Below are 11970 nucleotides of genomic sequence, written 5' to 3' on the forward strand. Positions count from 1 at the left end.
GTGCATGCTTATGTCCAGGGCATAAATCAATGGACGTTGCAAGGCATTCCTAGGCGGACATCCGGGGGATGTACACCGCTGATCAATCCATAAACAAACATCCTCTGGACGTCCACCGTATCAAAGTATGCGGACATTATGTTACGTCCCAAGAACTAGGTCCCCTGTTCGTACCACGGATATTGTTTCCCGGACGTGGACGTTCGGATATAAATCGGATATCCACTGGATATCTGTGGTCCATTGGGTTGTTCCTAACTTCACAACTGGAATGCACTTTGCAGCTGCTAGCGACAACCTGGAGATGAGCAGTTCTGGTAGAATGTTAAATGGGCTGGGGTCCCACATTGTGACAGCCTTTGATATTAGTGCAAAGTACAAGCATGCATTAAATGCTCACTATTCTTTACTGTGCAGGTGACCAACGGACTTATGTACCCTCAGGTTCCCCTGACGAACTTTCAAACAATAGTAAGCTTTCATTGTACTATAATACTTCACTACAAAGTTTTTTAAAGTTGTGAATGTACTTTAACGTGTGATGGCATTACTTACATAAACTTTCAAATACGCAGTTTTTTTTCGCTGTGTGCCTAAACACCCATTGCATGAACACTGTTTTGTTGCATTGAGTCTTGCTCTGAAGTTCGTGTAGTAGCGCATACCTGCAGTCACAAAAGCTTCAAAGGCAATGTGTGCGTGTTCAGACTGTTGTAAAGAGGCTATCTATTGAGACCCCTGTTTCAAATCTATGTTGTTCCATGGCCTCAAGCCATTCAAAGGAAGGGTGCATCTGTCTCATTAGGTTCAATGTAGCAGGCATGGTGCAAAGCATTATAAATTCGTTATATGTTGCAACTTGATTGTGCCTTATTTTGTATTGCTGATGTGTGAGAAGCTGCCAGTTTCTAGGACAATGCAATGTTCTTTGTTTCAGAATAAATTGCTAGCAGTTAGAAAATTGTCTGATATTTTAGTAGCACATCAAAATGTTTTTATGAAAGGGCATTTCTTTACCTAAAGTGTACTAATCAAAGACACTCTTACATTCCAACATACCTTGCAAAAATAATTGCCTGTAATGTGTGATGAGAAAAAAAATGGCCTATGAAATGCCTACCTGGTTTGGTTCCTGACTGCCACATTTCCTTCCTTTTGTGTTTGAAGGCTTCAAGAAGCATGTGCTCCGACTGCTCAACATCGTACGTTTTACGCAACAACACCATGGGGATTTGCTTGAAAAGTTGTGCAACATGTATGCAAAGCAGCCTCTTGGTGGAACTGATCCACTCATCGAGTGCCCCTTCCGCAGCTTGGAAGATTGTATGACTTTTGATGAAAGCCTGGACAAAGAGAAGACTGCGAGTTTGGTACGTAGTTTTCCTGAATTTAGCATAGACAATAGAGAGCACTTGAATGCAAAAAAAAGATATATATTCAGTGGTGTACACCCCTGTTGCTTGTAGTTACAACTGCATGCTGTTGCATGAAACAGGTCAGTGCATATGAGGTTAGTGTAGCCGTACAGAAATAATCTTGCGAACATAACTTGCACAGGGACAATGCACGCTGCAATTGCCGAATGTATGCTTAAGAATGAGATTTCTGTGTCTGTACTGAAAACCATTTGCAGTTACGACTCATGTATGCTGAATGACTTAAAGTATGCACGACAGTATGCGCCAACATAAACCCTACTTGAGATAAGCCCAATGCACAGAATACTTACTGGCAAGGTTGCATTTTACAAACATCTTCCAGCAACTTCTGAGCTTAGATACACTTGAATTCATAATTATGAGCTATTGCTTTGTTGGAATGCTAAAATTTCTACCAGCAAAGGAAGAACATCTCTACATATCTGAAATTAAAATCTGTCACACCCCTCCATTACAGCGCTGGTATTCTTCATTGCACTATTCTACCATCTACTCTGTAAAGCTGATGTCTTGGAACACAGCCACACAGTGAACTGATCACAGGTGGTCTGATTGACCTTATCCAGGTGGTTTCAAAGGGGAAGAAGTGCAAAAACATTCATGTACCTTATGCTAGGTGCACATTAAAGGACTCCAGATGGTCAAAATTAACCTGGAGTCCCCCACTACGGTGTGCCATATAATCATCGTGGTTTTGGCACATAACACTCCAGAATTTAGTTATTTTTTACCCCTGTGTCTTCAGAGTTGCATCTTCCAATTGGCAATTTTTCTTGAAAATTGCTTGGGGAATATGCAGACCTTAAGCCCTGACATGTCGCTTAGCTGCATCAACTGTGTCATCCTACCTATGGCATGGTATTGTTGATTAGGTGTGAGCTGATGCATATGCATAATGCTCTGCATAGAAATGTGGCTACATTAGTGGAAAGTAGCAAACAGGAAGCCGCTGACCAGTCTCTGCCACTGTGGCAGTTGTGTAATAGCCTGATTGTGCAGTGGAATGGTTTCAGCAGCTATTCTTGGCAGAGTGCAAAGAAGACACACCTAGTCTTCTGCACCACAAGGCCATGTTAATGAATACGTAACTTCTTATAGGTCTCTTTGCTTGGAGTTGCTGTATGCTGAAGAAAATAACACTAAGACTTGCTGTTTCTATGGCATGAGAGTGCTGCATGACAGCTTCTTTTGTGAACATGTTTGCCAACGATGCCATGCAGCAGGCGTTTTCCAACTGGCATAGCCATACATTTAGTTTTCATTTTCTGTGATCGAACACATTTACTCGAAATCTGTTTTTTGCAGGTTCACGAGTTCACAGACCTTGGAGGGAGGAATGCCAGTGCAGCTACAAAGCGTATTCTTGCATACACCCTTCATGATGATCTGGCCACACTTTTTTCGTGGGTTGGCCGAAAGGGGAAACTTAGTTTCTCTAGTCTGAAGATACAGCTGCAATTATTGGTGAGTTGAAACTTCTCTTTATATCTTTTAATGAGTACGAGCACTAGGATGAACTTAATTTATGCTTTCGATAGACAGCTATTAAGCCTTTTATTACACCTTGGTTTAGTGCAAACAGTTCAATATAGTACACACCAAGCGCAGTGTGGCTTTGGGTCATCTACAGCATCACTGCTACTGCACCAGGTCCTCGTATATCACTGGCTACTGGGAAGCGATTCATATGAGTGGACACGATGTTAGCGAAGGCTGGTGGTGTTGAGCAATCACCTTTGCTGCCACACAAGTCCTTTTATTCCAGTGCACTGAGCTATTGTAATGATAGCTTTTGGGTGTGTTGTCGATCACCTGGTGGTGGCTGATGAAAATAATATAGTGTCTAGCATGAGGTATTTTAGTAAGGATTAGTTGCATTCTGCTCTCTATTTTGCTACCTGGTCTATAGTTGTCAGTAAGTCTAAAAGATATCACCAGCGTTGCTTGTTGGGATTTCATTAGAGCTTTTCAAGTTCCATTTCTTACACAGTGAAGTCTGCCTTTTATGTGTTTTGTTCTTTTTATGCATTTTTCTTAAAGGGAAGCTTTCGCTCGGGTGCTGCTATCTAACTACATGGAAAAGCAGAAATCATTTTTCTCGCAGTCACTGCAATGAAATTCATGAAGTTAACTTTAAAGGAAAAAGTTAAATTCATGGTGTCAAATGTTTTACAAGAATCCTAAATTTTACAAAATTTGAACTAAACTGTGAAGTTCATAACCGTATCTCAGCAATTCATTTTATTGCAATTCTGTAAGCTGGACCTAACGGTACGCCTAAATCAGACAAAATTGTTACATTTCACATCGATCTCAAATATACTACCTATTAGTGAATAGGACATTTCCAAAACCCGTGTAGACATTCTAACAAGTTCATGTAAGCTGAGCAAATTTCTCCCTCAACTTTGTCTGCTTTAGGTGATCTATGTAAAATAAAATTTACTGAAATGCGATATGTCTGATGCAGAGTTATATATTTGTAAAGCTTTTTTTAAATCTTTGTAAAAAATTACACCCTAAATCAAAATTTTGCTTCCAGCAGTGACTAGGCCTTAATTTTCTCTCGCAAATTCAATAAATCCCATACAAAACAGTCTAGGTGCTGCTTCATAGGTGTTTCTTCACAGCATTAGAGTTGGGCCCGAGCTATAGCTTCGTATGTACAGTTGTGCATAAAGGACATGGACACACAAAAAAACAATGGGACGTACAAGGCGCATACGGTACCTTAGTGAAGTAAAGCTTCATCTTAACATCCCAAGGTATATTTGCTATTCTCACCATTAGTGGGAACTTGCTTATTTCAGTTGCTGCAAGACGGATGACAGAAGGCAGCACTAACGATATTGAAGACACCATCAAATCGTGGCTAAGGCATGCTCCAGAAAGGGCCGGCAGCCATAAGAAGCCAAGCGCTGAGGTCTGCCTGCCTCAAGGTATGCTTTTACCCCACCGATTTTCAGCAGCTTGAGAGGCGGTGCCGCATGTTGATTTCTTTAATCGCAGAATGTACCCTTTACTATCCGAATACTCACTTGATAACATTCCTTAGAGAAGAGCGAGTTGTAAGCGCGACTCAAAAATGTTGGTTAACTTCCGGCTAACTTTCGAAGAACATGCTTCAAGCATCGTTAATGCATTCTACAGAAAGTTAGGCCTTATATCAAAGATGACCGCACTTATATAATGATCGCAGTTTTTTGTCAAAAAAATTTATGCAAATTCAGGGGTGCAATTCAGGTTAAATTTCCCACGAAAAGAATTCTTTTTTCATCCCGCATTTGCTGCGGGATGACAAGCAGGCAGCTGCTGCTGTCAGTTCGGGACACCAAAACAAAAATGGTGGCCGGCGGAGGAAGCTGAACGGGATTATTTTTCTTCTTGTGAGTACATTAACGTGCATTGAAACAGTTTCTTCCGTATCAGTAATGAATAATATCGTTAATATCGGCAAGTTTGCGACAGTAGCGTAGCCATGTCCAATTTGAGAGGACAGAAACAGAGAGGGGCACGCTTAGCTGCCAGTGACATAGAAACACATGGCGGGCACGCTGTGGAAACTGCAGCATTTGTCTTCACTGCTATCCTAATACGGCACGTTTCTGCTAAGGGTGGGCGAATATCTTAGCTGCCTTACGAGCGTCGGTGTATTAATAGGGTACACTTCTAACGTATCAGTGCAAACGTGACCACTATTGTTGCTACTCGCGATTTGTTGCGTGCCTACGAGTGCATACGAGAAGAATCGAAAGGCGCCGTTTGTGTTGTTGTTGACCAAAACCATTATGAAGCCTACAAATAATAAAGCCGAGACAAGTTTGGTTGTAGCTTTTTTTTTTCAAGGAAGTGTGGAAAGTGATGAAAGGAATGAAATGAGGCATCTGTTAAGAAAGAGAAAGTTGGGTGTGTGCAGATCACTTGGTATGTCTTCAAGAGTTGTTCACATAGCATTCGACATATGGTAAGCGCGATCATCGTTAGCTAGACTTGGCACACAACATATCGCTGTGACAAGTTCAGGGTGCGATCATTACACAGGAAAGAAAAAAATCAAATTTTGACAACAAAATTCAGGGGTGCGATCATTATGCGAGTAAATTGAGTAAAGAGTTTACGAATGTGAGCTGTATTATTCTCTCGTATTCTTTGTTTGTCCGCTCGAAGCTAAAGTTTAGTTCTGTTGTATGGAACTGTATTAATTTGACTGACTAATGTTGCAAAAATTGTATGTGTTCAGTGATGTTTCATTTGTGTCCTGTACAATCCATTTCTTGGACGCCGTGTATCTTATGCCTACGAGTGTGTACTGCACATGTATAATATTAGACCCCTACAAATAAGGCGGAAATACCATGATTACTTCACAAACACTTCTCCTGTCCGCAGTTACTGTGAGCTGTAACGTTATGCATGCCTCGCCCTAAATTGCTTAATCCTAGCATTTTATATGTGAATTCCTCTTGCACCTCTAACGCTATAACAATCTCCTGTAACACAACAAAATACCTTGCATCGTGATCTTGATATATTAGCTCTACTATTTGCTCATTATCTGGCTCGTGTATTTGATTAATTCAATTTTTTGTTGCACTTTGTACCGCTGTTGTTTGAGATGTTTTATTTTTTGGTTTTGTGTTCTTTGTGTAACAGAAGTGCAACAATATTAAGGCATAATAGCTGTTCTTGGGCACTTTTAGAAAAAAACTTAAAAAATGAAATAAGTAAATTAAATTACCACTTAGCAACATGAATTCACATCATAATAGTGGCCACAGTGGCTTTCCACTAGAAATGGACATGGGTTTCTCCAACTGAGTTGCATGGCTCAGATGGAACTGTTTAATACTTAGCTCAAGCTTCTGCATTGTGATCAAGACTGATGTTTTAAAGCAGCCTAAATGTAGGCCAGTATGACTACACTGCTAGTAGTTAACTGGTTTTCTGAATTAAAAATTTACTGTTGTCTGTACTTCATTTATGTATGTGTACATAGTTCAGTCTCTGCTTTTAGAGGAGCCTTCCATGAATGTAGCTGACATAAAAGACAGCTCTAGTTCAGCATGCATCAGCTGTGATTTTAGGTTAGAAGTGATAAATGGTGTATTAAAGTCAAGCCTGTGCATTTTTTGCATTAAGAATGAAAAGAAAAAGACCTAATAGTTGCGTATTACCTAGGATCATGTTGCAGTCATAGTCGTAGCACATAAGCCTAACTTGCTGTGTGGGTGGGACGAACACTCACAGCACTAACAGGTTTATCAAAAAGGGATTGGGAGAGGGATTATATTGACCATACTTCTTAAATATGCCCTTGCCAACTGCTATCCCATGTGTACATGAATACAGCAGCTTAGATGATGCACCACAGAGGTTTGGCATGCAGGTTTGATCTCTAAATATGGGTACCACTTCTGCTGTATAAACAGGAAGCTCTCCCATGAGTAACAATCTTCATAGCACAGGTGTACCTGAATGAAGTGAATGTAGGGACGTACACTAGATTAGAACAGAGTGGGAGACCAGTGCGATGCATTATAATGCTGTATGCATGCACGTTTCCTATGAGTGCCACTGCATTTTTGCATCTGATTTGACTGCAAAAGTGCGCTTTGAAAGCTAAAACCAGCTGTCTACAGCATGGCTGGCCCCTTCAGGTTGCCACTCATATGAGCATGATGTTGATTTTGCAATGGCTTGATCATTATCCACAAAGCAGGCTTGTACTCGTTTGTTTCCCCAAACCTCACATTTTTTTATCTCTTTTACTTTCATGCAGAATAAGTGGAGGCCATTCCATTGTAAAGCACTGCAGCTATGACCTGAAGACTGCACAGGCATCAGAGGCTGCTTGGTTGTGGGCGTGTGCATCTGGTGGAACTTAGGGGATCTGCTGGGCTACGCCAAGGCATGTTTCGTGGACTAGAGGCAGCTACTCAGGGATTTTTTTTAACTTTGCACAGTGCAATTGCAGAATTTTTTTTCATGCATTGGAAGGATTCTGCCTGTCATCTGCATTGTCAAATCACTTGCAAAGTCATGCTCTTGCTAGGCTCCATCAATATGGTTTTGTGCAGAATTTGTGTGCGAGAACTTTTTATTGTTTTTGTTTTTTAATGTCATGGCAGTCTTCTGTATTGGTGAAATTGCCACCATTGCAAAGCCATGGTTTTCTGAAATGCTGTTATTCTGCTACTGTACAAAACTTGCGTGCGAAATACTTACATTAGACGCAAGATCTTTTTTACCTCAATATTTCAGAGTATTTCTGTTTGTTCTGTATGTGCATCTACATGTCCACCCATTGTTAGCATAAACACACCAGTGCATGGTTCGTGCACAATGCAGTGCACAAGCGGCAAAAACCACATGCATGTGTGAAACGCTAAGGCAGTGTATTCCGTGGGATCGTTGCCCAGATTTCTCTGCACAGAAGCGGTTGGCTTGCCAGGAATAAATTTGACTGTTTTGCAGTCTTGCTCATCTGCCTGAGACCTAGCTCGCAAGGAGGATCCTGAATCCTTTGCTTGTATCTGTAGGCCACCGTCGTAAGTGGCACATTCACTGTTGCATAAATGCCACGCTTACTGTAGCCCTGCTGTGAAGTGTCCACAATCTGTCATCTTTGCATGGCTGTGAGAATCCCAGCCATTTCCTGTTTTTGAGCGCAAGGAATGAAAAGACTGCGACGCATGCCTTAGTGGCAATTCAGAGGAACCCTCAAAAGACCAAATAAATAAGCTAGCTTTTTTATCCTGCAATTGCAGCTTGGACTGACCCCGACATATACGGGCATCACTGAAGCATGCTGTGCATAAGTATAGCAAACAAGCTGCTCCTGTTGCATTATGCTAGTGTCGTGTTCTGCCGTGCTCTATCTGTGAAATGAACACATACTGGCCTATTGTGTGATAACGTCACTGTGGTGTACTATTGTGGAAACACATGCTGGTGTGTTCATGCTACCAGTGGGCTAAACCTTGCACCTTACTGGAAATAGTAAAGGCCAGCCACTCATTGCAAAAAATTCTGGACAGGCCTTTCCCTCTTGCCTTTCTGTGTGCTTGATGGGCTGAGAATCGCCTCCATTGCAAAGACATGCTTTTGTAAGATGCTATTATTTTTCCTTTGTCCAAAGCACTTTTTGTCACTGGATCTTGAGGGTTTTTCTAACCTCTGCCTTTATTATGAATGTTGCTGCCTCTGCAAAGCTACCCCTTCGTGAGACCAATATTGTGCCTGTGTAAAATAACTTGTGAGAGCTTTTTACTTTATATATTTTTTGTCATGGAAGATTCCTTTTATATTGCTGCTGCTGTAAAGCCATACTTGTGGGACTATTGTTGCGCATATGTATAGACTTTTGTGCACGATACTTTTAGCAAGACCAACTTTTTTTTAATGTTTTGGTCATCTGTGTCCTACACTATGAGCATCTTGCTTATAAAAGCAAGGATGCACTTTATTGAAGTGCTCTTAGTGTGTTTTAGTACAGAACTTTTGTGCAAGATACTTTTATGATATATTTTGTATTATGGGAGGATTCTAGTCACTTTCGTGCATATGTAAGTTGCTTCCAGTGAAGTGTCATTGTTCTTTGTACAAAAGAACTTTTCTGTGAAGTCTGATGGGTACGTCTACAGTTTTACAAGGTAGAAGTGCTACCACAGTCTATATGCAAGTTTAACATCTAGTCATTGAGCCAATGAAACAGCCAGTTTGTTTTTGCATCATGTGCATTGCTGTTGTTGCAAAGATGCCATTATGTGCCTTTTTGCAAGAAAATGTGTGCATAGTCATTGTGCCAGATATTTCTTGTTCTCTTGTACTGTCTGTTTAGTTATATTTGTGATATCACAGTTCAGGTACCAATGCAGTCAGTTTATTCTAGTCTTTTTCCTTTATAAAGTGTATGTACATCACTGCATTAAGTTGACAATTAGAATTTTTCTCTGTTAAGGTGACTTCAAGAAGCATCTTTAGTTCTCTTCTGTGCCCCTGTACTGATCTTGTCAATGTCAACATATACTCCTGCTGGCATCTTTTGTGATTTTCAATTTCTTGTGGGTCCTTATGGGCATTTCTTTAATGTGTTCAGGCACAGGTTATGTTTTGCTGTGCCAAGCACACAGGCATGTTCTTACAGTATGCTTTTTAAATAAAGATCCAATGTTTCTGCAGTTTATGTGCAAGTCTATGCCTCAGTTAGGCCATCCTAAAAAGCTGAGCAAGTTTTATTAAAAGGCTTATTACATCATTTGAATTCACATTCATGCTGCTTAATATCTACAACTTTGATGACTTTTGGAGTTGATACATAATGCATATTCTGGCTTATTCTGTGCATTTGGAAACTGCACATATACATTTCTGATGCCTGTGTACCAATGGAACTTACATTAAATATGTTGAATGTGCCAGTTTGCGACATGTGCTTCTGCCGTGGATGTTGTGTCCACGTACATTTTCACCTTTGCAACCTGCACCAGTAAGATGGTCCCAGTTCCTTTAGCGGCACTTAATTATTTGTGGATGCAATTTTCACAGTAAAGGAAGTGCAGCATATCCCTGTAACTGGTACATTGGTTCTTAGGTATAGCACAGCTTCTAAAGCATTGAAAAAGCCGCAGTACCAGCAAGGTGACACCCCAACAAAACCGAACAATGGATAAATCCCGGATTTATCATGGATGTCCTCTGTACATCTCGTGGACGTTTCTGTAATCAATATCCACATTTAAAATCCCACAAATGTCCCTGGGATGTCCATGTCCAGATTGTTTTATCCAGCGGACATTGTTCGGATATTTAGTTTTAAAAACGTCCGTTTTTAAGGTCCGACGGATGTCCGAATGTCCGATAAGGGCATACACGGGACGTCCGATTGAACGCCTTTTTTTTGCACGGGACGGTCCCTCAGATATCCGCCGTATGTAATCTGGATTTGTGGGGATATCCGGTGGATGTCCAAACGTCCGGCGCTAAACGTCCATCGGATGTACTGTGGATTATTTGTGGTCCATTGGGTAAGTCTTGTGTGGCTTGAAATGGAAAACCTGTCTGTGCTATCTCGACGACATTGTGTTTTCAACCATGTTCTCACAACATTTGCAACATCTTGATGAAGTCCTTGCCTGTCTTGCAAATGCTGGTTTGCAGCTCAACACACGCGTGCACACACACACACACACACACACACACACACACACACACACACACACACACACACACACACACACACACAGACACACACACACACACACACACACACACACACAAATGCAGTTTGGCCAGCAAGGCCATCAAAGTTCTGGGGCACATAGTCTGCAAAGAAGGTATTCGTCCGGACCCCGAGAAGCTTACTGCCATCCTCGAATTTTGTGTCCACTGCGTCAAAAAGACATGCACAGTTTTCTTGGACTTGCTTCTTCCGGCACTTCATATGCAACTTCGCTACACTTACGTCCCCGCTCCATCAACTCCTCCCCAGTAATGCACCCTTTGTTTCGTCCGACGAATGTGAACATGCTTTCCTGCTTTTGCAACATGCCCTGACGTCAGACCCAGTACTGCGCCACTTTGATCCAACCGCGCCCACCATCTTTCACACCGACGCTAGCAGTCAGTCTCGGTGCCATTCTACTACAATGCGACAACACATTCCGCGAACGAGTAATTGCTTAGGCTAGTCGTGCACTAACCAGTGCAGAAAATTACTACACCATAACCAAGCAGGAGTGCTTTGCTGTTGGGCCGTGCAAAAATTTCACCCATGTCTTCATGGCCGCCATTTCACAGTTGTTACCGACCATAACACACTGTGCTGGCTTTCATCGCTAAAGAATTTATCGGGTCACCTGGGTTGCTGTGTGCTTCACCTACAGGAGTACGATTTCAATGTCACCTACAGGGCTGCAAAGAAGCATCAAGACACCAATGCTCTCTCTTGCTACCCTCTGCCGAATCAGGACGATTCACCATAACCTCTCCGCGATTGTGTACGTCCTGAGTCCTCTTCATCGGCTTTACCCATTGTAGCCCTCGAATGGCTAAGACACAACAGCCCATCTGTCCTTGTGTCCCACTAACGCATCGACCCATACTGCTGAACTATTCTCCAACGCATGGAAGATTCTTCGTCACCTCCAAACGCCTGACTTCGTCGACAACTTAATCAATTCAAGCTGCACAATGGGGTTTTACATCGCAACATTTATCACATCGATGGCAACAAATGGGTCCCGGTCATACCATGTTCTCTGCAATGTGAGGTGCTTGAAGCCTTTCACGATCATGCGACGACTGGTCCTCTAGGCTACCACAAGACTTACAACAGAATATGAAGTTGCTGCTCCTGGCCTGGCCCATCTTCAGCCGTTGCGAAGTATGTTGCACCCTGCGTTCATTGTCAAAGCAAACCCAACAGCTTCTTCTGGCTCTTTACAACCTCTGCCTTGTGCCGCTTCGCCTTTTGAAGTAGTTGGAATAGACTTGTACGGTCCTCTTCCCATGACCTCACATGGAAATCGTT

General features: G+C 41.9%; 1 long non-coding RNA gene across 2 annotated transcripts; it reads left to right on the forward strand.

Annotated features, from left to right (window-relative positions):
- Positions 1-417: 417 nt before the first annotated feature.
- Positions 418-9619, forward strand: LOC135915567 (uncharacterized). 2 transcript variants are annotated; one of them, XR_010568651.2, is made up of 3 exons: positions 418-471; positions 4230-4378; positions 7219-9619. It is a non-coding gene; the product is annotated as an uncharacterized lncRNA (long non-coding RNA). The 2 variants fall into 2 exon arrangements; XR_011508496.1 differs by lacking the exons at positions 418-471; positions 4230-4378 and adding an exon at positions 4731-4825.
- Positions 9620-11970: the final 2351 nt, after the last annotated feature.

The sequence above is a fragment of the Dermacentor albipictus genome, chromosome 9 (assembly GCF_038994185.2).
Source record: "Dermacentor albipictus isolate Rhodes 1998 colony chromosome 9, USDA_Dalb.pri_finalv2, whole genome shotgun sequence".
NCBI lineage: Eukaryota > Metazoa > Arthropoda > Arachnida > Ixodida > Ixodidae > Dermacentor > Dermacentor albipictus.